Source organism: Marmota monax, unplaced genomic scaffold (genome assembly GCF_021218885.2).
Source record: "Marmota monax isolate L192 unplaced genomic scaffold, Marmota_monax_Labrador192_F-V1.1 WCK01_AAM20220418_F8-fsc00014, whole genome shotgun sequence".
Lineage (NCBI taxonomy): Eukaryota > Metazoa > Chordata > Mammalia > Rodentia > Sciuridae > Marmota > Marmota monax.
The window spans coordinates 29078667-29106576 of NW_026695222.1; the positions used below are offsets into that span (position 1 = coordinate 29078667).

The 27910-nt window shown below is 44.8% G+C and overlaps 1 long non-coding RNA gene across 2 annotated transcripts; it reads left to right on the plus strand.

Annotated features, from left to right (window-relative positions):
• Window positions 1-27547, plus strand: LOC124085757 (uncharacterized). Of its 2 annotated transcripts, none has more exons than XR_009225794.1 (4): window positions 1-1010; window positions 6678-9262; window positions 20982-21153; window positions 21523-27547. It is a non-coding gene; the product is annotated as an uncharacterized LOC124085757 (long non-coding RNA). The 2 variants fall into 2 exon arrangements; XR_006849548.2 differs by having other exon boundaries at window positions 4-1010; window positions 6678-9206.
• Window positions 27548-27910: the final 363 nt, after the last annotated feature.

Here is a 27910-nt window from a genome sequence, read left to right on the forward strand (position 1 = left end):
TCTCACTGCACTTGGAGAAGGTGAATTGCCGGCTGTATTTTTAGCCACTGTGTGTGGGTCAGGGGCTCCCACCTGGCACAAGCCACCATGGCTGGTCCCCAGGGGAATCAAGGTGATGCCCACGAAGCAAGGGCTTCCACTGCAGCCACTTCCAAATAAATGTCCCACGCTGGGCTGCAGCCATCTCTCCTTGAAGGCCCAGGACACGAGGACAAAACGCAGGAGGTTGGAACCCTGGTTAACTCAAGGCCACTCCTTCCTGATCAAAATCTCTTCCTTTGGCTCTGCCCACCTTCAGCTCAGGAGTGGAGTTCGGGTGCTGGACCCCCAGAGCGGCCTATGGAAAGGCCTTCCAGCAGCTGGGCCGGCTCAGCTCTTGGGGAAAGCTGGGCTATTAGGAAGTGACTGCACACCCCTCCCTCCTTGCTCTTGCCCCCAGGCCTGACTCCTTTGAGAAAGGAAGTGCTGGAGAAAGACTTCAAAGTCTTGCTTTCAAAAGGGAAATCACATCTAGAAAGCTTTTCTCAGAATGAGAAAGAAACAAATTATTTGATTTGAAAGAGGAGTAACTCTTAAGGCCAACGAAGGAGGAGGATCAAAGACCAAGTTCATGTCAACTTCAGAAGCGATCCTTTCCAGCGGAACATGACATTACTCTTCCGATTCACTCAACGCTTCTGGAGAGGGTGCGTTTACTGGAGGATCAAAATAAAGAAGCGAGTCGGCCTTCCAAAAAGTCACGTGGTCCCTCCCCTCCCCCACCTCGTGGAGCGCCGGGGCTCCCGGGCTCCGGCCGCCGGCACCGACTCCCACCGCCCCGCGTGCGCGCGGCAGCGGCGGCGACTGCGAGTCCCGACCCGCCGGCCCTTGCGCACTTGGGGGGAAGTCCGTGGGTAGGGGCGACAGAAAGTGGCTGAGAACCCGATGACCCGAGAAAGCAGCTCGCGTCGGGCCCTCCTTTTTTCCTGCCCGCGCCCGGTCTCCCCAGTCCTGCTCTTTGGACCTGGCAGGTGAGCCTAGTCTAGCCAGCACATGGTTAAGGAGTCTTGGGGTGCTTGCTTCGTATTTTTAATTATTCGAGTAACACCTGAAAATATTCCAATAATAATAATAATAATAATATTTTTTTTTAATCTCAAAGCGAAACTTAAAAAAAAATAAAAGAGGGGGTAATCTCTGTTAATGGGAAATGATTGGATCACCTGTGAAGTGCCCCTGGTAGCCCTGGTGGCTCCCTTTCCACTCCCCTACTCCAAGGCTATTCTCCATTTGGTAGGTACTTTCCAATGCCCTAGGGATACGGATGTTATCTGTAGATCTAAATAGAAGAAAGGAATTCTTCAACTTAAAAGCAGAAATTTGCGGCATAAAAAACCAACAGATCAATAAAAAACAATCATCGATTCTTGGCAAAGTCCAATAAAATCGAGACATTTATTGGCAAGGCTAAGTAGGAGAAACAAGGGGGATGCCCTCTTGTACCAAAAATGGAGACATTGGGGCAGCTTCGCAGCAGGCTGGGGCGTAGCTCAGGTAGCATGGGCTTGCGGGGCCCTGGGCTTGATCCCAGCACCACAATAAAAAAGAAGAGAGAACCAAGAGAGAAAAGCAAAAAGATTCCTTAATCTGTTAAGTACAGCTGCATACTGTCTGACCTACAAACCTGACTTTGTCTGGGGGAGGGGGGAATGAATTTCCCAAATCCACCTAATCAATTCCTCTATTTACAACTAAAAATATTGTTTTTTAAAAATTTTTTATTTTATTATTATTATTTTTGATACAGAGATTGAACCCAGGGATGCTTAACCACTGAGCCACATCCTCAGCCCAATTAGTATTAGTATTAGTATTATTTATTGAGACAGGACCTTGCAAAGTTGTTTAGGGCTTCACTAAATTGCTGAGGCTGGCTTTGAATTTGTGATGCTCCTGCCTCAAGCCTCCCCGCGTGCTGGGATTACAGGCGCGAGCCACTCATCGCAGCCTGCTTTTCTTTACCTGCTTGTTCCAAATTGTATCCCTTTGTGGGAAACTATTTCTTTTTTCACGAAGTTACTATGTTCTTAGAAGACAAAATGCCTAAAATGTCATATCTCATTTAGAAACAGATTGAGCTTTTGGAAGTTTTTGCAGCAAGTAAATTGTGATACCCATGAGATAAACTTTCTCAAAACTTACTTATCTTTCAGGGGCTGGGATTGTAGCTCCGTGGTAGAGCGCTCGCCTAGCATGCTTGAGGCACTGGACTTGATCCTCAGCACCACATTAAAAATAATAATAATAACAAAGGTGTTGTGTCCACCTACAACTAATATATATATTTTTTTAATTACTTATCTTTCATACTTTCCTGATACATTAATTCAATTCCAGTCTGCAGCTATAACAGGTTCTTAACTGACAACCCAAAATGACCACAGAAATAATGGCCCATCTTTGTTTAGGATTTATTCATTAGCGTATTTGGTCCTTTTCAGGATTTCAAGCTGAAGATGGCGATATTGTTAGTATACCCTTTTTTGTGGAGAGGGTTACCAGGGATTGAACTCGGGGGCACTCAACCACTAAGCCCCATCCCCAGCCCTATTTTGTATTTTGTTTAGAGACAGGGTCTCACTGAGTTGCTTAGCGCCTCACTGTTGCTGAGGCTGGCTTTGAACTGATATTCCTGAGCCACTGGGATTAAAATTGTGCGCCAAACACCACGCCCTGCCCCGAAGTATACCCATTTTATGGATGGTGAAACTGAGTCAGGCAGAGGTTGACCAAGGTCACCCAGCTTGGATGGCAGAATGGGCATGCCAAGGGAGAAAGACTTCACTGTTCAGAGTATCAAAGCCTATATAAGAATTCAGCTCTATCTACATCTCCTTTTAACTGGGAATTTAGCCCTGAATAATGCACCTGTCTGACGTAGATGACCCCTAGCAAGAGAGTTTAAGGTAAGAAAAACATCAAATGCCCTCAGGAAAGATGACTAAAGGATTTTAGAAACAGAGAGAACGTCCACTAAGGTGAAGCTGACTTTACTGGAGGTTTAAGGAGAACAGTAGAAGGCCAGTCCCTAGCCATACGTGGCATTTCAGAAATGCCAGGGCAGGGCAGCTAGTGTCATTGTTGCCATTACTGTCACCATTACCCTCTCTCCCACTATTACTTTTTTTTAAAAAGAATCCCTTTTCTTCTTTCTCCTCTCCTCCTCCTCCCCCACCCACCACCAATGACTGACTAAATGTTAATCCACTCAAAAGACCAGATTAGCCATGAATGCCGTATTTGCATTCCAAAGAATGACTGAGCCGCAGCTAAGGAGGGTAGGTGTGGAAAGGTTTTGAGGCTAAGGGTCCTTCTAAATCCCCCTCCTCCCTGCTCCTCTCCCCTTCCCACCTCCGGGGGCTGTGTGCACTCCCTCACCCCTGCTTCCCCATCCTATCCAGAGAAAGCAGGTGTGGACGTCATTTGTGGGTGTGTGGGGGGGGGGTCCTGAGCCAGGCACCATTAAAAGTCTAGTTCTCCAATTGTTCTGTGTGGTGGTAGAGCCTGAGGGGTGGACCCAGACTCCACCTTCTTTTGTATGTGAACATTCATTAAATACCCGTTCCTCCCTGGACAATCTTTCAAAATACCCTGGCCACAGAAAACACACTTTGAAAAAAACAAAAAAAAAAAAATCATTTTTGGTTTAATTTATACAGGACCTAAACTAAACTGTTTCTGCACTTTGCTTTTTTGTGTTTGGTACCTCAGACTTTCCAAGCACACGTATGACATCACTCAGATTCCATGCTCTAGCTGTAGGACTGAATTCTTTGAATAACTTACTGCTTTCTGTTGAAGGTCATATATGTCCCTTTTGAAGTGATACAAAAACAAGCCATTGTGCTTTCCTGAAATCATAATCCCAGTGGCTTTTTTTAAAATAACTAAACTTCAGCCAGTGTGATGGCGCATGCCTGAAAGCCCTGTAATCCCAGTGGCTGGGAGGCTGAGGCAGGAGGATGGCAAGTGGGAGGCCAGTCTGGGCAACCTAGCCAGACTCTTTCAAAAGAGAGGGAAAGACCTGGGGATGTAGCTCCGTGGGGAAGCAGCCCCGAGTTCAATACCCAGGACTGGAAAAATAAACATAGGAAAAACCAAACAAGTAAACTTTTCTGTGGACAGAAGAAAAGCATTTTCACCTGCATTTATCACAAAAGTTCTCTAGCATTTTGGTGCAGTTTGTAACAGTTCAGATAAGTTTTTATCTCGTTTTTAAAGTGTGGGGGCGCTGGGGCTGGGGCTGGGGCTCAGTGGTAGAGCACTTGCATGTGTAAGGCACTGGGTTCAATCCTCGGCGCCACATAAAAATAAATAAATAAATAAAACAAAGGTATTGAGTTTATCTACGACTAAACATATTTAATAATAATAACTTTAAAAAGTGTGTGGTGCTTTCAGCGACTTCAGTAACCCCTCTGTGGCAGTATCATGCTTCTATGTGACCTTTCCGGAAACTTCATAACAACAGGAGCTATGTGTGAAGGTGGAATCAACCAAGAAGCAGGAATATTCTTGTGTACTTTCTGCATTTTACACTCTCTTTCTCAGGCTTCTTAGTGTTGGGAGGATACACATTAAGCAACTTGTTTCTGAATTAAGGTGTTGCGTAATCTGTTTGCTTTCTTAAGAATTGCCTTAAATCACTAGCCCGTGTATGTATGGGATCCTGGTTCTGAGCAAATCAGCAATGAACTTTTCAAGTTCCGTCTACCTAGAGGAGTCAGTGTGATTGATTTATTAATTAGCAAAAGCCCTCCTCTGAAATTACCTTGCATTAATCACAATTCGTGCAAAATATATCCAATTAGTCTTAAGATGTTGGTTTGACAAACTATCCTTTCTTCAGAGACTACAGTCAATTTTAATAACCCTCCCTGGATAAATCATTAATGTTCAGCCTGAGATGATAAGTGGTGCAGGAAATTCCAAAAAGTACAACAGTCTCCTTCTGGCAAAACTGAAAACTATGTGAAATGGAGACAAGGCGGCTGGGTGAAGCAGGAAGCCAGGTTCTGACAATTCAGGATAGTCCAGTATCTGCTGCCACACGCTCTGAAGGAATCAGGAATCAAGGCTAAGAGGATTCTCCGGAGTCCAGGGCTAGTGAGAATGTACAGAACTCTGCCTTTTGGTTAAGGACTCCTCATATCTGTTCAGGGCCCAAACAAACTGATCCATTGGCAAAAAGTTCAGGCCTGCTAGTCACTTGGACTCCTGGATGTCCTCTTTTGCATGCTTCAAAACCTGTGCTTGCAGGCTGGGGCTGTAGCTCAGTGGTAGAGCACTTGCCTAGCATGTGTGAGGCCCCGGGTTCGATTCTCAGCACCACATATAAGTAAATGAATAAAATAAAGGTCCATCAATGTCTAATATATATATATATATATATATAAAGGTCCATCAACAACTAGAAAAAAATTATTTAAAAAATGTGCTTGCAAAATCACACAGGTTTAACCAACTTAAAATTGTTTCTTAAAATTGGTCCTGCCTTACAGATAAAGGAATAGAAGCCCTTCAGTTCACATGAAAAATTATACGGCAAATCCAGGACCAGAATCCAATGATCCTAAGGCAAGCCAAACAGCTTCTCTCAGCCCAAGGATCTCTTTCTATAATTAAAGAGCTGGAATAAACAAAATTGCATGGTTTCCAATCCAGTATCTTGATTCTACATCTACTTTCTCAATAACCTCCCTGTGCCTAGACTAAGTATTTATATCTGTAAAAGAGCAGCTATAAATACACACATATATTGTAAAAGTGTCAAACAATGGAAGGGTCTACAGGTCTAGTGGTTTTGTTTGTTCTGCTGCTGCTGGGGACTGAACCTAGGGCCTCGAGGCTGTTAGGTGAGCATTCACCACGGAGACTATCTCCAGCCCAAATGGAAAGTTCTTAGAGGAACAAAGTTTAAGGGATTCCAGTTTATTATTATTTAACTCATATGAATTATGCAAATTAATGGTTTGACTGTGACATTTCCATGCATGCATGTCTGACTCAAGTGAAAATGATTTCTGTGTAACCAAAAAATTTATACATGTGTGTTAGGTGTTTAATTCCTTACACATGAGGGATTTTTTTTTTTTTTTACCTAATGACTATAAGAGGGGAAAACAAAACAAAACAAAAAAGCTAGATATTTCTGGACATTTAAAATTCCCCATTCTTGAGGGAAAATGAAAATGATTAGAGAGAGATGGGGAAAACAGTGGGTTTTTTTTAAAACCCCAACTCCTCATTTTATTGCAAAGATTTAAATATCTCTAGATTCTGTTTAAAAGGATGAATGCTGAAGAATGATCAAGCTTGAGTAACAAAACCCAGTAAATTTTAGCGAATTTGACTCCTAAAGATAGTCCCCAGCCAGTGGAGTGTGCTTCCTGAATGATCTTCTGAGCCCAAATGATTCATCAAAAGGGAAGCCAAGACTGAGATTCAGGGAGTTTTCAAAAAGAAGTGGGAAGCTGCAGGAGTGACTTTCCCTTCTCGGTGGGGACATTTTACAAAACTCTCTTAATAAGTGTTAATGAACTATGAAGTACTTTGAGTTACTAAAAGAGAGAGAGGGAGAGACAGACAGACAGACAGATCTCTATCTTGCAATAGAAAAATGCTATTTGCACTTTCAGGCCTGAAAAACAAAGGAGGTTCCCAGGCTACAAGCAGGAGTCCTCTGGAGACCAGGCTGGGCAGTGCATTCACTGCTTCCTTATCTTTGAAACCCTGGGCTCTGGCTCCCTCCGCACTCAGCTACCTTCAGTTCTGCAATTAAGGAAGTTAAAACCTGAAGCCGGAGCAGCCCCTGTGAATCATGATGCGAGTCTGCCCAAGGTTCCCTTTGGCCAAAGATCCTCACTCAGCGTTTGGAAAGGACAACCGGTGTTCACAGTTCTTTTTCAATGCTACACTTGTAAAATCCATCTGGGGAATACTACCTCGCAGGGTGAATTTACAGAGCGATTGCACTTAGCTGAACTTTGGTCTTTTGTTTTGAAGGCCTCTGGGGAAGTTGATAAAGTTATGATTTATTGTTTTGTGAGGGACATTCCAAAAAAGTAAGCAAAGGTCATAGAGACCGACTCAATTTTCAACTCAGTTTTGGGAGGGCTGGTGTGTGTGTGTGTGTGTGTGTGTGTGTGTGTGTGTGTCTGCTGTATGGGCCCGAGGCAAGTGTTCTACCTCTGGGCCTCATCTTCAGCCCAGTAGTGTGGGGGTGCAGGCCTGTAATCCCAGCAGCTCAGGAGGCTGAGGCAGGAGGATCCTGAGTTCAAAGCCAGCCTCTGCAATTTAGCAAGGCCCTAAGCAACTCAGGCAGACCCTGTCTCAGAATAAAAAATATAAAAGGGGGGCTGGGGTTGTGGCTCAGTGGTAGAGCACTCACCTAGCATGTGCGAAGTCCTGGGTTCGATCCTCAGCACCACATAAAAATAAATAAACAAAATAAATGTATTGTGTACAAATAAAAAATAAATACTATATATATGTGTATATATATATATATATATATATATATATATATATATATATATGGGCTGGGGATGTGGCTCAGTGGTTTAGCCCCACTGGGTTCAATCCCTGGTACAAAAAAAAAAAAAAAACTATAATACAAAATGTGTTCTAATTTTAAGAAAATTTCATAATGTAGTAAAAAGGTTTATTAAAAAATGGATTTCATAAGGCATACCCAAAACTAATCAACAGGTACCCATCTCATCAAGTGCATTCCAGGGGCAGGTGATGTGAGCTGGGTTGTACCTTACCCAGTTGGAACACCAGAATCCTAAAACCAAATTGTTGGTTTTGGTCCACAATTTGCTGTGTGCCTGAGTGCACTATGTATTTATTTTTCAAATGGATGTTTTAGCAACCAGCTGAGGCCTCTGCTTCCTTCAAATATGCCACAATCCTAGTTACTTCCTCCTCCTCCTTCCCTCCAGTGGGCCCAAAGTGCAAACGTAAGTAACAGAGTCCCCCCAGTAAAGGCTGACAGCCCTGTGAGCAGGCTGCTTCCCCCAGCTGGGGCAGGCCTTTTAATATGTACCAGCTCCCCGCCCCCCCACAAATGAGTCTCAGTTCCCACCATAGCTTTGCAGAACTTTACTTGGCTAGAAGGATCTGTCTCCTGCAAAGTAGACAATTAAAATAGATTTTTTTAATTTGCAGATAAACACATTTTAATGCAGCGATAGCTCTTGAACTTCTCACTCCCAGCCTAATCTTTAATTTGTCCCAGAAATGCAGAAACCTTGAAGTGTTCTTTAAATATAAAGATCAAAAAGAAAAATTTAAAAAAGGCACTAAAAGCTTTAAAAGATACCTGTCCAAATTACCCTATAAAGAGCCCTTTAAAAAACAAAACTCCACATTCCCAGAGATTAACTGCAGGGGATCTATGTTGAGAGTGATGTGATGTTGTCATGAATGATCATGATAACCGACAAAACGACAAAACGGAATCAGCCTCAGTGTGGGGCCTCACAGTTAAAGAAGTAAACAGAAAAAAAAAAAAAAAAAAGGTCTCCTGTGTAAGAAGTGTTTCAACATGAACTGCTGTCAAAGGGGGTTTTAAAGTAAAACCTGGTTGGGAATGTAGCTCAGTGGATGAGCCTCTGCCCTGGGTTCCATCCCCAGCACTGAAAAAAAAAATAAAGTAAGAAAAGCAAAGAAAAATAAAAAATAAAAAGAAAGAAAGAAAAGAAACCAAAGCATGGAAGAACTGCTTCCTATGTACAGTGGAAAAGTTTACCCAAATGACAAGCTGTCGTGTGGGGACGTCTCAACAACATTCTAGTTTGTTTCCTCAGATCAAAAAGCAGAGACACAAGCTCAGCATTTCTATCTGTGCTGTGGGTCATCTTCCCTGTTCCCTGGAGTAATCATATGCTGCATCCATGAAGCAACTGTCTAACACCTGAATGTTCTCAGTACAAAGACCAGTGGGGTCATATGACAAGGCTATATTTAGAGAAGGACTCTGTTTTCTGTTTTGCTCAGCCCTCACCATTTTCTGCTCCAAAGAGGAGTTTCAAATGCACATTGATCTTTCTCATTTCGTGAATGAACTGAATTAGCACCTGTTTTCAACTGCCAAAAAATGCACTTTTATTTTTTTTAAATGGGGAAAGAGAAGTCTGTGTGCTGTTAAGTCAACATGGGAGGTATGTTTTTTTTTTTTTCTTTTTTCCTACTTTCTTCAAAAGAACTCAACCAGAAGGTACAGTAAGAATATTTACTAAATTTTCTAAATGCTGGGGCGTGTGCCTTAGGGAACCAAGCAACATATGGGATAGTGGTAATATTCCAAGGGGATTTGGATATAAACCGTCCCCCTTACTAATGTTGGGGAAACTAACTCGTGTAACCACAAAGTGACTGAAAAGTCAGCTCTAGGAAGCAAGAAAACAACTTGGTAGTCCCATTCGTACCTCTGTGAGCCCTTTCCTCATAAAAGGCCTGGGAAAAAATAATAACTTTCAGAAATTAAATGTCATAAACATTAATTGGCCAAGACAAGACCCAACTTTTTGGAAGATGCTTTCCACCTATATTCTTTCTGTGGTGGTGACCTAAATATTTTCCTGAGGTTGAGCATTGGATTGATTAAATGATTCTTTTTTAAAAAAAATCCTGCCCATTCATAAGATGGATGTGGCTCACATAAGCCACACTGACAGCGTGGACTCTAATCTCATGAACTCTCCCGTGTGTTCAAAGATGATGCTGAAGGGCTCTGCTCCGGTTAACTGAGCTGGTGGGGAGGTGCCTGGCTGTTGGCAGTTGTATGTTTGTGGTTCTGCCCCCCCCATCCCCTGCCTGCCCTAGAGAGGCAGAGTGGAAAAAATGCACTAGAATGAGCAGAAACTAAATAACAAAAACAAACAAAAAGCCAGACATGGTGGTGGCACATGTCTGCAATCCCAGTGGCTCGGCTCAGGAGGCTGAGGCAGGAGGATCACGAGTTCAAGGCCAGCCTAAGCAACTTTGTGAGGCCCTAAAAAACAGTGAGACACTGTCTCTAAATAAAACATAAAAAAAAATAAAGGGCTGGCAATGTGGCTCAGTGGTGAAGCACCCCTGGGTTTATTCCCTGGTACCAAAAACAAAACCCTACCACTGAAAAGCCAGGAATGGGGTTGAAATGCCAGGATTTGTGGTGCAGGAAAGCAGGGCTGATTTAAATCTTGCATACTAAAGATGCCACTCGTGTTTCCTGTCCATCCTACCCAGCTGTGGGCTAGCCCACAAGTGAACTATGTGGTAATTGGACAGAGATTTAGATTCAGGCTCCGTAAGCAGAGAACTCATTCCTTCAACATGTATTAAAAGTCACCCCCTGAGGGGGCTGGGGTTGTGGTTAGCGTAAGAGCACTCGCCTAGCATGTGTGAGGCCCTGGGTTCGATTCTCAGCACCACGTAAAAATAAATAAATAAAATAAAGATACTGTGTCCAACTACAATTAAAAAATAAATATTAAAAAAAAAAAAGTCAGCTGAAACGACAGCTACCAACTCACAGGAGACAGGATGAGTATTCAGCATGACCGGATCATACCTGGTGTGGTGTGTCCAGGGGATGGAGAGCTCTTCTGGAGCACCCACTGGTCAGCCCTGCCATCTTAACTAAGATAGCCTCTGTCCAAGTCTCGCTTCTTTCTGCTTCAGTTTTCCACCTGCCTTCTCCAGGGTGCTTGTGGTTGTGTCTCATGATATTCGTTGCTGCTTAGACTCTTTGTTTGTTCAGTACTAGGGTCTGAACCAGGGGTGACTTACCACTGAGCCACATCCCCAGCACTTTTAATTCTTCATTTTGGGACAGGGTCTCACTAAGTTGCTGAGGTTGGCCTTGAACTTGTGATTCTCTGGCCTCATCCTCCCAAGCCACTGAGATTACAGGCATGGACCACGATACTTGGCGTGCATAGACCCTTTTCCATTGTTGCTTTAACAAATTCTTTTCTATTTTATTTTTATTTTGTTAATTTTTTCAGTACTGGGGATTGAACCCAAGGGCACTCTTCTGTTGAGCTACATCTCCAGTCTCTCTCTCTATACACACCCATATATGTATATATATCCACAAACATATACATATATGTTTATATATGTTCATATGTGTGTGTGTGTGTGTGTATATATATATATTTTTTTTTTTTTTTTTTTTTTTTGGACAGAGAGACATGCAGCATCTCTAAATTCCCCAGGCCAACCTCAAACTTGTGCATCTTCCTGCCTCAGTCTCCCAAATTGCTGGGATTACAGGTGTGCGCCATTCTGCCCCACCAATTTTTTTTAATATTTATTTTTTAGTTATAGGTGGGCACAATATCTTTATTTTATTTTTATGTGGTGCTGAGGATCGAACCCGGTGCCTCACGCATGGTAGGCAAGTGCTCTACCTCTGAGCCACAACCCCAGCCCCTCTAGAAATTCTTTCATTTTTTTAATCATTCAAATTTTTCCTTTAAGGTTCAATATTAAACAAGGTTTGCCTAGGTGCTTAAAGACCCTAGAATTTTCGTATTATGGACTATTCAAAATTTGCCCACATGGTCAGGCATGGTGGTCCACAGGGTGACCAGGTCAGAAAGGACACTTCTCCCTCTCAGCAGAGCCTGAGGTCGCACTTCCTGCCTCCTGGCCAGGTGTTGTGCTACCTGCTGGACAACAGCTATGAGTAGATTTCTGTCCTTGGGGCGGGGGGAGCTACTGTCTTTGCATAAACAAGAAGGAAACTAGACCCACCAAGGCCCTGTCAGGGAGCGCCATTCACCCTTACACCTAGTGAAGAAAGGTGAACTCCAAGCTACTGGGGGGTTCCCCGAGGATGCTGGGTTTTTGTTTTTTCGTTTTTATTTTTTCATTTTTATTCGTTATTTTCGCTGGAGCTAGAACCCAGGGCCTCATGCAAGTTGCACTCCTGCCCCTGTATTTAGCTTCTAAGTACTTTGTTTAGACAGGAGTCTTTGTTGCTTCTTTTTGTCCTGTATCCATAGCAGAGATGAGCACACGGGTCTGCAGGGTTGCGGACCAGCCTGCCTTGCCAAATGTATTTTGGAAAAGCTGAAAAGCTGGCCATTCCCATTCTTGGAAATTCTTGAGCATCGCCTCTGGTCATGTTCTGTTTAGAAATTAGCATTCCTCGATTTAAAACAAAATGTCCATCGAGGGTACAGTACATAGAAGTGTCGGTGCTGGGAACCACATGGGACAGGCCTGCTTCCAACACGTGGCTGCTTTTCAGTGGCTTGGTGAACCCAGGAGTTTCCTTCGCCCTGCCCTCTTTCCTCCTCGGCCTCCACCCCACAGTGTTCAAGATGATTTTATTTTGTAACTACTCTGAGAGCTTACTGTAGCGGGGGTTTAAGCGGTTGCAAAATGTTGCCGTGCTTGAAGTTTACAGAATGTATTTACGTCTCATCTTATGATCATGACCGCTTCAAAGGAACCAAAGATAGCAAAGCTGGTCCCCTCTGGCCCCAACCAGCCAAAGCCAAGACAAGGCAGTTGAATGACACTGCTCTATTATTTAAAGACTTGCTTTACACACAAGACTTCAGAATGATGAAAATGTAAATCGGGGGTCGTTTTATATTGGAAATGTACATGAAGTTTCATCATTTAACGGTTTCCTCAGAATGCTGGGTTGTTTTATTATCACACATTATGCAGATTCTATCTTTTATAAAGCACCTAGTATGTGCAAGAATATTCTGGGGCTGGGGATATAGCTCAGTTGGTAGAGTGCTTGCCTTGCACACACAAGGCCCTGGGTTCAATACCCAGCACCAAAAAAAAAAAAAAAAATCTAACAAGAATATTCTAGATCTAAGGGGGAAAAAACTATCATAAATAAGAGCTGATCTCCGTCCCTGAGTTAACATATGAATAGTCCCTGAGGAGTAAGGGACTGTAGTAAATATTTTAGATCTTTTTAGATCAAGGAGTCTATAAATCCTGAGGCACTACATATTTTAAGTTTAAAGAACCATATAGTGGGGGGGAGGGGCTAGGGTTGTAGCTCAATGGTAGAGCGCTTGCCTTGAATGCATGAAGAACTGGGTTTGATTCTCAGCACATAAATAAATAAATAAATATCCATTGACAACTGAAAAACTATTTAAAAAAAAAAAATAGAGTCTGGATCTTAGTTACTCAACTACCCCTAGGAAAGCAGCCATAGCCAATTACCCGTAACTGAATGAGCACAACTGCATTCCAATCACACTCTACTTCTGTGTTTGTTTTGAGGTACTGGCTACTGAAACCAGGCCTTTGTGAATGCTAGGCAAGCCCTGTACTAATAAAGCTTTATTTACAGCAGTGGGAGGGGGCAGGGTCCACACCTGGATCCCAGTGACAGCGGAGGCTGAGGCAAGAGGATCAGAGGATGGAAAGTTCATCAGAAACTTAGTAAGACTGTGTCTCAAAATTTAAAAAAGAAGCCAGGTGCCATGGGGCACGCCTGCAATCCCAGCAGCTTGGGAGGGTGAGGCAGGAGGATTGTGAGTTCAAAGCCTGCCTCAGCGACAACATCAAGGGAGATCCTGTCTCTAAATAAAATACAAAATAGAGCTGGGGGTATGGCTCAGTGGTTGAGTGCCCCTGAGTTCAATCCCCAGTACCAAAAGAAAAAGAAAAAAAAAATTAAATACTTTTTAGTTATATATGGACACAGTGACTTTATTCTGTTTTTATTTTCATGTGATGCTAAGGATCGAACCCAGTGCCTCACATGTGAGAGGGAAGCGCTCTGTCACTGAGCCACAACCACAGTCCGGAAAAGGTCAGAGATGTAGCTCAGTGGTGGAGCACCCTTGGGTTTAATCCCCAATGCCACACAAAGAAATAGCAATAAGGCTTTATTTACAAAACTGGTCAGCAGTGCAGATTTGCATGTGGGTGACAGAGTCTGAGAGCTTCTTTAGGTGTATTAAGTCATGCAGCTGCCACTGCTCACATTGAGGCTGGCCAGCTCTTATTATCACATCAGCACGTCTTAGATGGGGATACGGAAGCTGGAAAGAAGGTGATCTTAGCCCAGCTCACACAGCAAGTGACTGTCAAAGCTGAGATTTGGAAACTCATTTTCCCTATTCTGCAAGTGGGCCTTACCTGCTAACTCTAATAATAATGGTACCGAATTGAACCAGCCAGGCTTGAGCCAGACAGGCGGAGTCAAATCCTAGCTTCCTCACTGACCACCTGGAGGGCCGTGGGCAAATGAAATTCTTTGGCCTTCTCCCCCATCTGCACAATGGATAATGGGTAGTCACAGCATCTGCAACCCAGGGAGGACCAACGTAGCTGACACAGAAGAGTGTGCTTGGTGTGCAGACTGGCAGGAGATCATTAGGTGGTGCAGGCCTCTCACTTCAGAGACTTGGGAGGCTGAAGCAGGAGGCTTTCAAGTTGGAGGCCAAACTGGATAACTTAGCAAGACCCTGTCTCAGAAAAATGAAAAGCATTGGGGATGTGGCTTAGTGGAAGAGCCTCCCTTGGTTCAATCCCTAGTAACACACACACACACACACACACAGAAAAAAAGGAAAAAGAAAAAGGAAAGAAAATCATTTGATGATAAATGCGACCTATTTAGGGGTGGGGGGAGATACTAGGGATTGAACTCAGGGGCACTCAGCCACTGAGCCACATCCCCAGCCTGATTTTGTACTTTATTTAAAGACAGGGTCTCACTGAGTTGCTTAGCGCCTTGCTTTGGCTGAGGCTGGCTGTGAACTCGCCAACCTCTGGTCTCAGCCTCCAGAGCTGCTGGGATTCACAGGCATCCACCAAGGCAATCTGGCTAAATGTGACCTATTCTTATGATAAAGTGCTTGAGGGAGGTCTCTGAGGGTGTGGCTGGAGGAAGGAGTCCATGGAGAGGCATCTCCTCCCAAGGCCAGAAACAGAAGGACGAGGAAACGTCTAGGTGGGGATGTTTCCGTCACCCCTGCCCCTCTCCTCCCACTTCTCCTAAGGGCAGCTGAGGTACGTCACCCCAGAGCTGAGTGTGGCAGGAGGCCTGGGCTCACCAGCCCCCTTGGCACCTGCGGAGAGATGCCCTGACCTTTTGACCCACACGCCTGCCAGGCCACACCTTGCACTTGGGCTGAGGTCCCGCAGCGGCCAGGGCTGGCCTGTCTGGCCATCCTGCCCACAGCCCCACCGCTTCTCTAGGGCTGGTTTTCTGTGTCTGCTTTCATATCTCCCTCTGTGTCTGTCTCTCTTTCCTTATTTGTCTGTCTGTCCAGATGTAGACAGAAGGTGTTCCTCTGTCCTTTGGAGCACTCTGAGATACAAAAGATGCCACTTCCCTGCCCCTGTGACCTCACCGGTCAGGTGGCTTTAAAGCCCTTTCACTAGCTGAAGAGTCCAGCTGCCTCCTGGACTTCCGTCCTCTGCCCTCTGACGACGGAACAGAACCAGCTCCCTCACCAGTTTCTGCATCTCCTCAGAGTTGTGTCCTCACCTGAAACCCGTGCAGAAGGGTCACTTGCTTGATTATTATTTGCTCTTCAACATAGAAATCTAAATCACGTGGAGTATGTGAAGGCAAAGATTTTGTTCTACCTGTGTCTAGAATAACGCCGGGCTCAGGGGACGTGCTCAGAAAATCCCTGAGGAGTGTGTGAATGAAGGACAGAAACAAGCAGGGGGGATTTTGAATTACAGGTCCATGTCGCAACCAAGGAGCACCACTAAGCTCCCAGTGACCGGGCCTCCAGGACCTCCTGGATATGTTCAACCTCAGTGAGAAACCTGGATTTTATCATGTGAACGCTCCAGGCTATGTTACTTTATGTTTACTAAAAAATTACCCTTTGGTATGTTTTGGAAAGAAAAATAAATTAACAACTTTATATAGATTTTTTAAAAACTCCTTTGATATTTCAAATGCAGTATATGCACATTTTGGGGGGGTGGGTACCAGGGATTGAATTCAGGGGCACTCAACCACTGAGCCACATCCCCAGCCCTATTTTGTATTTTATGTAGAGACAGGGGCTCACTAAGTGCTCAGCGCCACCATACCTGGTTCAAATCCCCACCTCTTCACCTGAGCTCTTAACCTTGGGAGAGGTGTCAGGGCTGTGTCCACCTGGGTGAGATGAGAACAGTGGTAGGCCCCTCCTCAGAGAGCAGCTGTGAGGGCCAGGGGAGTCAGCGTCTGTGGAGTACATGCAGCAGCATCCAGCATATAATAGGTACTATGTAAATGTTTGCTATTGCTATTGTTGTCGATACATAACTTGCCTAATTCCTCATGACTAATGCACTGTGTTGCTGGTAGCAACCTAGCTTCTCAGTTTTCACAACCAAATGCCTCCAGACATTGACAATATTCCCTTTAGGAAAAAATTGCACCTGCTTGCTGGGCACAGTAGTGCATGCCTGTAATCCCAGTGGCTCAGGAGGCTGAGGAAGGAGGATTAGGAGTTCAAAGCCAGCTTCAGCAATTTAGCACAGCCCTAAGCAACTCAGTGAGACCCTGTCTCTAAATAAAATATAAAAAAGGGGTAGGGATATGGCTCAGTGGTTAAGCACCCCTCGGTTCAATACTCAGTACCAAAAAAAAAAAAAAAAAAAATTGTACCTGGTTAAGAACCACTGGTTTAGGAATGGACAGGTAATGTGACTCTGGTCACTGAGCCGTGTCATTTCATGCCACATTATTCTTCATGACTATGTAGTGTTCCATAGTGGAAAGAGCCCATTGTTTATATAACCAGTCTCTTGATGGAGCTTAATTTTTTTCAATGTTTACAATCATGAATATCTATGTGTTTACATAATTGTACAATATGATAAATGCAGGAGTGTGAATTTCCCAGCTGCTTGGACACTGAGGCAAGAAGGTCACTTGAACCTGGGAGCCCAGGTGTTGGACACCAGCCTGGGCAAAACAGCAAGACCCTGCTTTAAAAATATTAAAATATATGTGTGTGTAGATGTGAATTTAGATATAAATCCCCATACATTTCTGCACTTATGAGAATGAATTTATAGAGTAAATGCCTGGAAGTAGAATTTGCAGTTTATATTTCTTGTTTTCTTTTTTTTGGTCCTGGGGATTGAACCCAGGGTTGCTCTACCACTGAGCTCCATCCCCAGCCCTTTTTATTTCTTATTTTGAGACAAGGTCTTGCTGAGTTGCTTAGGGCCTCACTAAATTGCTGAGGCTGACCTTGAACTTGTGATCCTCCTGCCTCAGCCTCCTGAGTTGCTGGGATTTCAGGCATGTATCCTAGTCCTCACTGCATTGTTTGTATTTCAATAGATACCACCAATGTGCCTTCCAAAAAGTTCTCAAAAGTCAATGTTAGTTGACCCACTACATGTATGAATGCCTGTTTCCACAAATCTTCCCCCTAATTCTATGTGAAAGACCCTTTAAAAATATTTTTTGCACTTCAAACAGAAAAAAAATGGTTATCTATAGAAAGAAAAAACATTTTTTGATGTAGAGTAACATACTGTTTAATAAAGTTACCATAATTTATTTGTATGCTGATGTTGAACACTCAATACCTCTTTAGTGCATACTGAAGTTTTTTTAAAGTGAGTACAATTATTTTTCATAATTATGTCAATTCATTGGCAGATTTGAATTTGTGCATACGAGGTACTATGGATTGAACCCAAGGCCTCGCATATCATCAGCAAGCTCTCCATCACTGAGCTACATCGGAAGCCCTTAAAATTGATTTTTAATTGGCAAATAATACTTGTGTATATTTATAGGGTAAATGTGATATTTTGATTTAGGTTTACATTGTGGAAAGATTAAATCACACTCATTAACATAACTGTCACTACCAACTTCTCATTTTTTTGTGGTGAGAACCCATCCATTTGCCTATTTGGAAATATATATTCTTTGTTTTAGTTTTGCAGTTTGGTTTTGCAGAATGCTCTACCAGTGAGCTACATCCAGCCTGCCACCCCCTTTTTAAAAAATTTTTTATTTGTTATTTTTGAGACAGGGTCTTGATAAATTGTCCAGGCTGATCTTGAACTTGTATCTTTCAGTCTTAATCTTCTGAGTTGTTGGTACTACAGGCATGCACCACCATGTCCAGTGAAATATACATTTTTTTTGGGGGGGTATCAAGGATTGAACTCAGGGACACTCGACCACTGAGCCACATTCCCCAGCCCTATTTTGTATTTTATTAGAGACAGGGTCTCACTGAGTTGCTTAGCGCCTCACTATTGCTAAGGCTGGCTTTGAACTCCCAATCCTTCTGCCTTTGCCTCCTGAGCCATTGGGAATACAGGTGTGTGCCACCGACGGCACCAGGCCTATCTATTTATTTTTGTACAAAGAATTCCACAAAAAAGTCTTACCGTGGCCCTGCCTAATTTTAGTGTTTTTATTCAAAATACATATATCAAGTCTGATGACCTCCCTGCAGAATCAATGGAATAAAAACAAGAACTTGAATCTCAATGTGTAAAATATTCAGATTATTTCCCTCCAGTAGTGATCAATTTTAAATTTTGAAGTAAAAGTAAACAAAGGAAGATGAGAAATATTTCTCATCACTTTTCCTAAGAAGGGTGAACTTCTGTAGTTTGTGACCCGGGCATCTCTGTGGTAGGCCTTACTAAAACAAGGAGAGGGAAATACAACAAAATGCATATCTTAAACTTTTATTTCTCCACTATTTTGTTTTTATTGTTTGATATCTTTTTATTGGTGATGGATGTGTTTGGTTTGCAGCACACATTTCTGGTTTCAATAAAAATATAAGTACAACTGGGCACGGTGGCGCGTGCCTGTACTCCCAGTGGCTCGGGACGCTGAGGCAGGAGGATGGCAAGTTCCAAGCCAGCCTCAGCAACTTAGGGAGGCCCTAAGCAACTTAGCAAAACCCTGTCTCAAAATAAAAATAAAAAGGGCTGGGGACATGGCTCAGTGGTTACGCGCCTCTGGGTTCAATCCCCATTATCAAAAATAAATAAATAAATAAGAAATAAAAGACATAAATACAAAATGAAAACATAGTAGCCTGGGAAGATCCATGTAAACAGACATGGCTTATTTGAAAAATCTCACTTTTGTAGGTTTCTTTTCAAAATTAAAATGGAGGAAGAATTCCCAGCATCTTGTTACTGGGACAGAGGAAATAGAACAGGAAGGACCCCATGGGAGCCCGCCAAGCTGGGCGGGGCAGGGGTTGGGGGTGCCCTCTGGAAGTGAGGGTGAAGAGGACAGGCCCTGGTGCCCGCTGCATGCTGGTAACTAGCATCCTACCTGCCTTGCAACCCCAGCTCGGGAACACCTGCTGCTCCACACTGGGGTGAATCATTTCCTTCCTGGGCTCTGGGTGATCTATCACACAGGCGCCTTGTCTAGATTTTAACAACACTGTCAACAGAAAAGGTTCCTCATTCCAGAAATGCAAAACAAATTACATAAGAAATGTGTTCTTAAAGGAAAAAAAAAAAAAAAAAAACTCACCTAAAGGCATCATGATCCCTAGGAACAATTAATTAAGCTTGGGAACATAAATCTCCTTTTTAAAAATGCTTGTCAAAGAAATGAGGCGGTTTCTCTTCCCTTGCTGATTTACAGCAGTGGATTACCTTTCTGAAGGCAGGAACAGACGTGTGGGGAGCCTCCTAGGAGTGTGTAGACCCAGGAAGGAATAATGGGTGACAGGGACAGGCTGGCCGAGCCCAGGATGGCTTGTCCCACAGGAGTTTGGGGTTGCCAAATCCATACCCTGGTTGTCCTTGAGAAACCCGCAACTGTTTTTAATAGCTCGATATCCAAGTGAAATGACTTAGAGCAGACTCACCTTTGATCCATTGATCTACTTAGAAACTGCTGCAGACAGAGCCTGTGGCCCCAGAGATCATTAACCAATTAAAGAAGGAGGAAGAGAACCCTGTGAGTTAGAGAAATACAGGAAGTCTGAGGTTTGTCAGTCGTTGAAGCACTTGGTGTTGTCTTTTAAGAGCCCGAGCCTGAGAATTTTCTTTGGGATAACAAAAGAGTCACATTAGAAGGTAACAGAGGGGACAGGGCACTGCTTAGAGGCAGAGTCCTGCAGGGATCATCCCCAGCAAGGCACAAACCCCAGAGCCCAGCAAAGCCACATGCTGCTCAAACTCAAGAAGGGTGGCGCTATTTGGAAGCAGAAAAAGGTGACAGCCCTTGTTCCCCAGCTCCCTCAGGGTTCCTGACCCCACCTAAATATGTTTCTATTTCCGAGTCATAAGGCAGGGAAATGGGAGTCATTTTCCTCCCGAGTTCTGCACTCATTAAACAACGCATCTTTTAAGTTTTTTTTTTAATTAATAGACTTTTTGTTTGTTTGTTTGTTTAGAACTACTGTGGTCCATAGAAAATTAAAGGGTGTAGAAAATTCCCATATACCTCCTTCTTCACCCCCCACCCCCATGTACCTTTCCCCCTATTCTTAGCCTCTGACCTTGGGAGGCACATCTGATACACTCCATAGGCCAATATTTTGGGGTGGGGTGGGGCGGGGTACTGGGGATTGAACTCAGGGGCACTCGACCACTGAGCCCCACCCCCAGCCCTATCTTGTATTTTATTTAGAGACAGGGTCTCACTGAGCTGCTCAGCACCTTGCTTTTGCCTGAGACTGGCTTTGAACTCTCCATCCTCCTGTCTCAGCCTCCCCAGCCGCTGGGATTACAGGCGTGGGCCACCTCACCTGGCCCTAGATGACCCAATATCAATACATCGTTTTTAACTAAGGTCCTTGCCTACATGGTTTCAGTCTCGTGTTGTGCATTTCTGCAAGCTTTGGGAAATGTCCATATGACATGTATTCACCATGACAGCATCATAGGCGTAGCTTCACGGCCCTAGAAATCCCCTTTTCTGTTTTAGCAAGGTGCCATTCTAAGTTATAGTTTCAACATAACTGTTAATTTTTTTTAAAACCTGATTTTAGGAACAAAAGAAAGAGGATTCTCCCTTTTGGCAGAAACCTACAGTCACTTGAGCTGTAACTGGGATATCCCGGGGAAGAGGTCAGGTCCTGGCGGATGTATCAGCGCCCACGCAGGAAAACACCAAAATGTGTTTGCTAAATCAGGGGAGGAAGCCCCTCCCTCCGAGGACAGGTAAGACCTGGAAGGGGCGTGTCCAAGGATCACCTGCCGCCACCCAGTTTACAGTTCCACAACCTGATCACCTCATAAAGCTGCCCAAACCAAGCACTTAGAAAGCTCCTTTGGCTCTTGGACGGAGCATTGGTGGAAAGGAGTGTAGCTGAAACTAACCAAAGGAGGCCTTATGCTTCCAGAAAAATCTTAAGGAAAAGTGTTGAAAGCAACAGTCGGGCTGTGAGATCAAGCTCTAAAGGAGAGAGAGAGTAATCCCTAGGACTCAGGAGGCTGAGGCAGGAGGATCGAAAGTTCCAGACCAGCCTCTTTTTCCTGAGGGAGACCCCGCCTCAGAATAACAACATTTTATTTTTTTTCTTTTAACAGTTGGAGATATGATAGAGCACTTGCCAGGCATGCGTACCCTGCTTCAAAACCAGCATGAGGGCGTTGGGGGCAGGGGTTGAAGAGGTTCAACTATGAAGGTGTAAAGCCTTCGCCCACAAAACAGAGGTGCCAAAGGCAGTGCTAAAAGACAAGGATGACTTCGCATTTAGAGATGGTGACACTCTTGGGACATACATAGACTAAAATAAATGACTGCTGAAGCTGCCACCGATGCAGTTCTGAAAACTCTCAGCATGTACATAATCCCCAGGCCTCTCTTTTAGAATCCACTGGTATCTAATCTAATAATAATAGGAACTGAAAAGATAAAGCTCAGCGTGCTGCGTCCTGCGCCCTCCTGGAAGGTTCTCCTGGGGACTGTGCCCAGGTCTAGTGTGGAGGAGGCCTGGGAGCGAGGTCGAGCCTCTGCGGAGCCCGGTGTTCGGGAGCTGGACTGTGCGGCTCGGGGCAGAGAATGCAGAACATGAACTGTTCCACTTTCCAGCTAATATTTGAGCACCTGCTGTATGTGAAGTGTCGCTCAAGAATAAGACAAAGTCCTGGCCCTCCTGGAACCCGTGGTCTCGACAGAGAAGGCAGACGTCAGACTAAACGTGCGAATTTATGAGTTAGGCCACGGAGTCTGGGGAGCAGGGGAGGCGCCTGTGTGTGGAGGCAGTTGGGGTGAAGTGGCCCCCGGCCACCAAGGGTCTCTGGACAGCAGAACAAGCAGCCAAGAGAAAGGGACAAGGGCCCTGGGCCGAGTGCCCTGGGCTGGCAGGGCAGGGCAGGGCAGGGCGGTGGGCAGGGCTGGACCAGGAGGAAAGGGGCAGGACTAGATCCGCAAGGCTGGACCCGGTGAGTGCTTCCTGGGGAGTCTGCTGGGAAAACGGAAAGGCCCCTGGGGGGTCGCGGGGAGGGGCGACAGGCACCCGAGTGCGTGCCCTTTTCCCTCCCACCCGTTGCCATGGCCTCTGTTTTCAGCGTGGTGGCCCCATGAGGACAGCCAGGTGTACATCCCATAGCAGGGCCTTTCCTGATTGTCACCTCCCGTATCCAGCAGCTCTCTGGACGGCTGCCCTCTCGGACACCCAGACACCCGGAAGGTTCTCAAGCTCAGCGCCACCCACCAGGAGCACCACGGCCTCCCCCCCCCCCCAGCCCGCTCCTCCTCAGGCTTCCCTGTCCCAACACAGAAAATTCAGGATTTATTGGCTCAGCCTCAAAGCCTCGGTTGGCCTCGACTGCCTCCTCCTGTGTCCATTCCACAGCAAACCCCGCTGACTCCGCTTCAGAGGGGGCCCAGAACCCCGAGGGCCAGGCCACTGGCTTTTCTCTTTCCATATCTGTTCCCTTTTCCATTTGTTCTTTTTCATTCTGTGTCTCGGCTTCTCGCTGGTGCTGGAGAGGGAACCCCGGCCTCCAGCCAGGCAGACCCGCACTCTCCCTAAGACACGGCCAGCCTTCCTTTGCCTTCCCATGCACCCAGGCTGGCCTCAGGCTCCTGGCTCAGGCTGTCCTCCTGCTCCATCTTTTTTTTTTTTTTTTTTGGCAGGGGGGTACCAAAGATTGAACCCAGGAACACTTAACCACTGAGCCACATCCCAGCCCTTCTTGTATTCTAATTAGAGACAGGGTCTTGCCAAGTTGCTTAGGGCCTTGCTAAGTTGCTAAGGTTGGCCCTCCACTTGCAATCCTCCTGCCTCAGCCTCCTGAGCCACTGGGATTACAGACGTGTACCACTGTGCCCGGCTATCCTGCCTCATTTCTAAAGTAGGCGGGACTACAGGCACATGCCACCACAGCCAGCTTTGGTCTGTCCTTAAAATAGTTCCATCAGTGAGCAATGGTACATGCCTATAATACCAGTTTAGGAGGCAGAAGAGGGAGGATCATAAATTCAAGACCAGCCTCCACAATTTAGCAAGATCCTGTCTCAAAAGGGACAGTGATGGGTTCAATCCCCAATACCTACCAACCAATCAACCAATCAACAAATAAAATAAACAAAAAGAGCTTCAACTCCCAGCTAGACTACATCACCTGTCACTTCAAAACTGCCATGGCTGCCATCTCCCTGGGCTAGGAGCCAAAGCTCTTACCATACATGCTGCTTTTCTGACCCTCCCTGCTTTCTGGCCTTGCCACTCTGTACTGATCACAATGAGCTCCCTTATCTTGCCAGGAACACAGCAGACATGATCCTACCACAGGACCTTTGCGTCTGCTATGATATCTGCTTAGATGTACCCCCAGATAAATGCAAGACCTGCTCCGTTACCTATTCCAGGTGTCTCTTCAACTGATACCTGATGGCAGGAGTCAGCCAACATTTTCTGCTAAGAGCCAGAATGTAAATCTTTTAGGCATTGTGGGCCACCAGGTCTCTGCTGCAACTACTCAGCTCCACTGCTGTCAGGGAGGAGCAACCACAGACAATACTTAAGCAACAACAAACACGCTGTGTTCCCATAAAACTCAACAAACACTGTAGTGGGACTTCACGTGACGTTCAGGTGTCATCCACCATTCTTCCTTTGACTTTTCCCCAACCGTTTTAAAAGGTAGGGCTAGGAGTGAGGCTCAGGGGAACAGCGCTCACCCAGCATCCCCATGGTCCTGGGTTCAGTTCCCAGCAGCACAGAAAATATATCAATAAAATAAAACAGAAATGTAAAAATCGGCTGGGCACGGTGACACACGCCTGTAATCCCAATTACTCAGGAGGCCAAGGCAGGAGGATTGCAAATTCAAGGCCAGCCTGCCCAATTTAGAGACCTTGTTTCAAAAAAAAAAAAAAATAGGTAAATAAATAAATGAATAAAGGTAGCTGCTGGGTAGGTTCTGCGGCACTTGCCTGCCATGTGCAAAGCCCTGGGTGTCTTTCCCAGAACCACACACACACACACACACACACACACCAAATCCAGGTCCAACGAAGCAGGCCTCCATGTGACCTTGGGCAAGTTACCCAGTGTGGAAATGGGTTCCCTGAGCTAATAGGAGTGAGTCTCTCCACACAGTTTGACACAGTGTCTGCAGTAAATAGCAGCCACAGCTTCTTTTTCATTAGAAAGGCATCTTTTCTACCAAAAAAAAAAAAAGTAATAAAATATAGATCAGCAAAAACTAACATCAGTCAGACACAGTGGTGCATTTCTATAATCCCAGCAACCCAGGAGGCTGAGGCAAGAGGATCGCAAGTTCAAGGCCAGCCTCAGCAACTTGTCGAGGCCCTAAGCAACTTAACAAGACTCTGTCTCCAAATAAACAATAAACAGGGCTGGGGATGCAGCTCAGTGGTTAGACCTACCTGGGTCCAATCCCCGGTACCAAAATAAAAACAATAATAATAAAACATTTAAAAATAGCATTGTTCCATTTTCCCCAAATAATTAAAAGTGCTCTACCACTGAGCCCCAGCCCTAGCTGGAGCACTTTAAGAATAAATTTAAAGAATAAATTTATTTATTCTTAACAAATAAATTTTTAACAAATCCAGGAAACCATCTGGGAAATTTAAACGCTGGCAATATCATTGATGACATTCAAGACCCACTGCTTATTTTGTGAGGTGTGACAGGATAGACCTCCCCCCCACCTCCCCCGCCACTGGGGATTGAATCCAGGGAAACTTTTACCACTCAGTTACATCCCCAGCCCTTTTAATTTCTTATTTTGAAACAAGGTCTTACTAACTTGCTGAGGCTGGCTTCAAACTTGAGATCTTCCTGCCTCAGTCTCTTCAGTGGCTGGAATTACAGGTTTGTGCCACCAGCCCTGACTGTGAGTATGCTTTTAAAAGGAGTCCTTAAACTGGGTGCAGTGGCACAGTGGGGCACGCCTATGATCCCAGGATCTTGAGGCAGGAGGATCACAAATTCAAGGCCATTAGCAAGGCCTGTAGCAACGGAGACCATCTCAAAATAACAAAATAAAAAGGACTGGGGAGGTAGCTCAATGGAATAGCACCCCTGGGTTCAATCCAGGTAACAACAACAACAACAAAGTCTCTAGTATCTTTTAGAGATACTAAAGTGTCAGTGAATAAAATTTTATGGTATCTAGAAATTTCATCTAGACGATAGTCACCAGTATTCCCAGCCACTCGGGAGGCTGAGGCAGGAGGATCACAAGTTCAAAGTCAGCCTCAGAAATTTAATGAGGCCTTACGCAATTTAGCAAGACTGTTTCAAAATAAAAATAAAAAGGGCTAGGGATGCTGTAGCTCAATGGTTAAGTGTCCCAGGCTCAATCTCCAACACAAAATATACATATGTATATATATCGTTTCCTCTCTATATATACTCTCTCTCTCTCTCTCTCTCTATATATATATATATATAGATACAAAGATAGATAGATATAGATATATGTGTATATCTATATAGATATAGATCTATACAGAGAGAGAGAGAGAGAGAGAGAACGCGTACACAGGAGTAGGGTTCACACTACGCCAGGGGATCATGAGTTGACCATTATTAAACTGTACGATGGGTAGGTGCAGTGGTTTGAATGGCCCCTCCCCAGTAGCACTGTTGGAAACCTGACCCCATGCTGCAGTGTTGGAGGCGTCTGGGTCTTGAGGGCTCCCCCTCCTGAATGGGTTCCTGCCCATCTCGAGGGCTGGCAGCAGCTGGCACTATAGTAGTGCACACTTATAATCCTACCACTGAGCTACATTCTCAGCTCTTTTTATTTTTGTCTTGAAACAGAATCTTGCTAAGTACACAGACTGACCTCAAACTTGCGATCCTCCTGCCTCAGCCTCCTGAGTTGTTGGGATTACAGGTGTGGGCCACTGTCCCCAGCTAATAACCTATGTTCTTTATAAGTTCCCCCGTCTCAGATATTCTGTTACAGCATAATAAAATGGACTGAGACAGTGGATGGAGGTTTATTCTGCTCTTCTCTCTACTTTTGTATTTGCTTAAAAGTGTTTATAATTAAAAAAAAAAAAAGGCGGGGTGGGGAAGCTGGGGGTGTGGCTCAGCGGTAGAGCACTTGCCTAGCACTTGCCAGGACCTAGGTTCAATCCTCAGCACCACACAAAAATAAATAGATAAAATAAAGATATTGTGTTCAACTACAACTAAAAAGTAACTATTGAAAACTGGCTGCCAGGTCAGGGGCCACTGGTTACCCTGTGTCTTCTCCTCCTCCTCAGCTATAAAGCCCCCATCTTGAGAGGCTGTGTGCCCACGCAGACAGCAAGGCATGTTTCCAAGATTTCCTAGTCCCAAGAACAGCCACATGACACCCATTCTGCAATATTTGAAAGAAATGGCATATTTGACTTCTTGAAAGTGTCTTTAGCTAGGCGTGGTGGTGCACACCTGCAATCCCAGCAGCTCAGGAGGCTGAGGCAGGAGGATCACAAGTTCAAAGTCAGCCTCAGCAACAGCAAGACACTGAGCAGCTCAGTGAGACCTTGTCTTTAAATAAAATGCCAAATAGGGCTGGGGATGTGGATCTGTAGTCGAGCGCCCCTGAGTTCAATCCCCAGTACCAAAATAAAAAAGTGAAAGTGTCTTTAGACTGGGGATGTGGCTCACTGGTAGAGTGGTTTGATCTCCAGTCCTGTCCCCACTCCCCGCCCCTGACCAAAAAAAAAAAAAATGCCTTTAAAGAGGCACATCTTTTCTTCTGATCTCCAGCTATTCTTTCTGCTTGTTGCAATATAGTCTGGTAGCTGGAGCCTCAGCAGCCATGTTGGATCATGAGGCATAAGCTGGATGAAATGATGTTGTGACAGGAAGAAGGAAGGAGTCCAGTTCCTGGTTGCACGGAACATCCTTGATTAACTGCCTCCAAATTTATTTTTCATGAGGAGGAAATAGGGCTCTTTTACTTGTTTATTTTTCAGAGACAGGATTTTACTGTGTTGCTTAGACTGCCCTCAAATTCCTGGGCTCAAGAGAACTTCCTGCCTCAGCCTCCTGAGTTGTGGGGATTGCAGATATGTGCCACCGCACCTGGCAGCCACTGAACTCTTTCCTACAATAAAATCATTTAAACCCCCTCTGGTGGTGTTGACACTGAGTTGTAAGATGAGAGCCTTCTGGTCTTCCACCTGCTGGTTACAGGGCGGTGTCCAGCTCTGCCTGTCTAGGCACTTGCCCGGCTCCTGGGCATTGAGCAACCATGCTAACAACCCGCATCGGGCTGGGTTCTTTCATTATGTCCCAGAAACAATTTTTCTTCCTCTAGTTAAAATTACACTGCAGTACTCTCCATGTAGTGCAAAACAAAACAAAACCTTTGTGTGTGTGCGTGTGCGTGTGTGTGTGTGTGTGAAGACTGTGCCTTTTATTTTTCACTTCCCCTTTAGAAGGAGGAAGAAATAAATCATCAGAACAGAACTGGTATTAGGGATTTGGTCCAA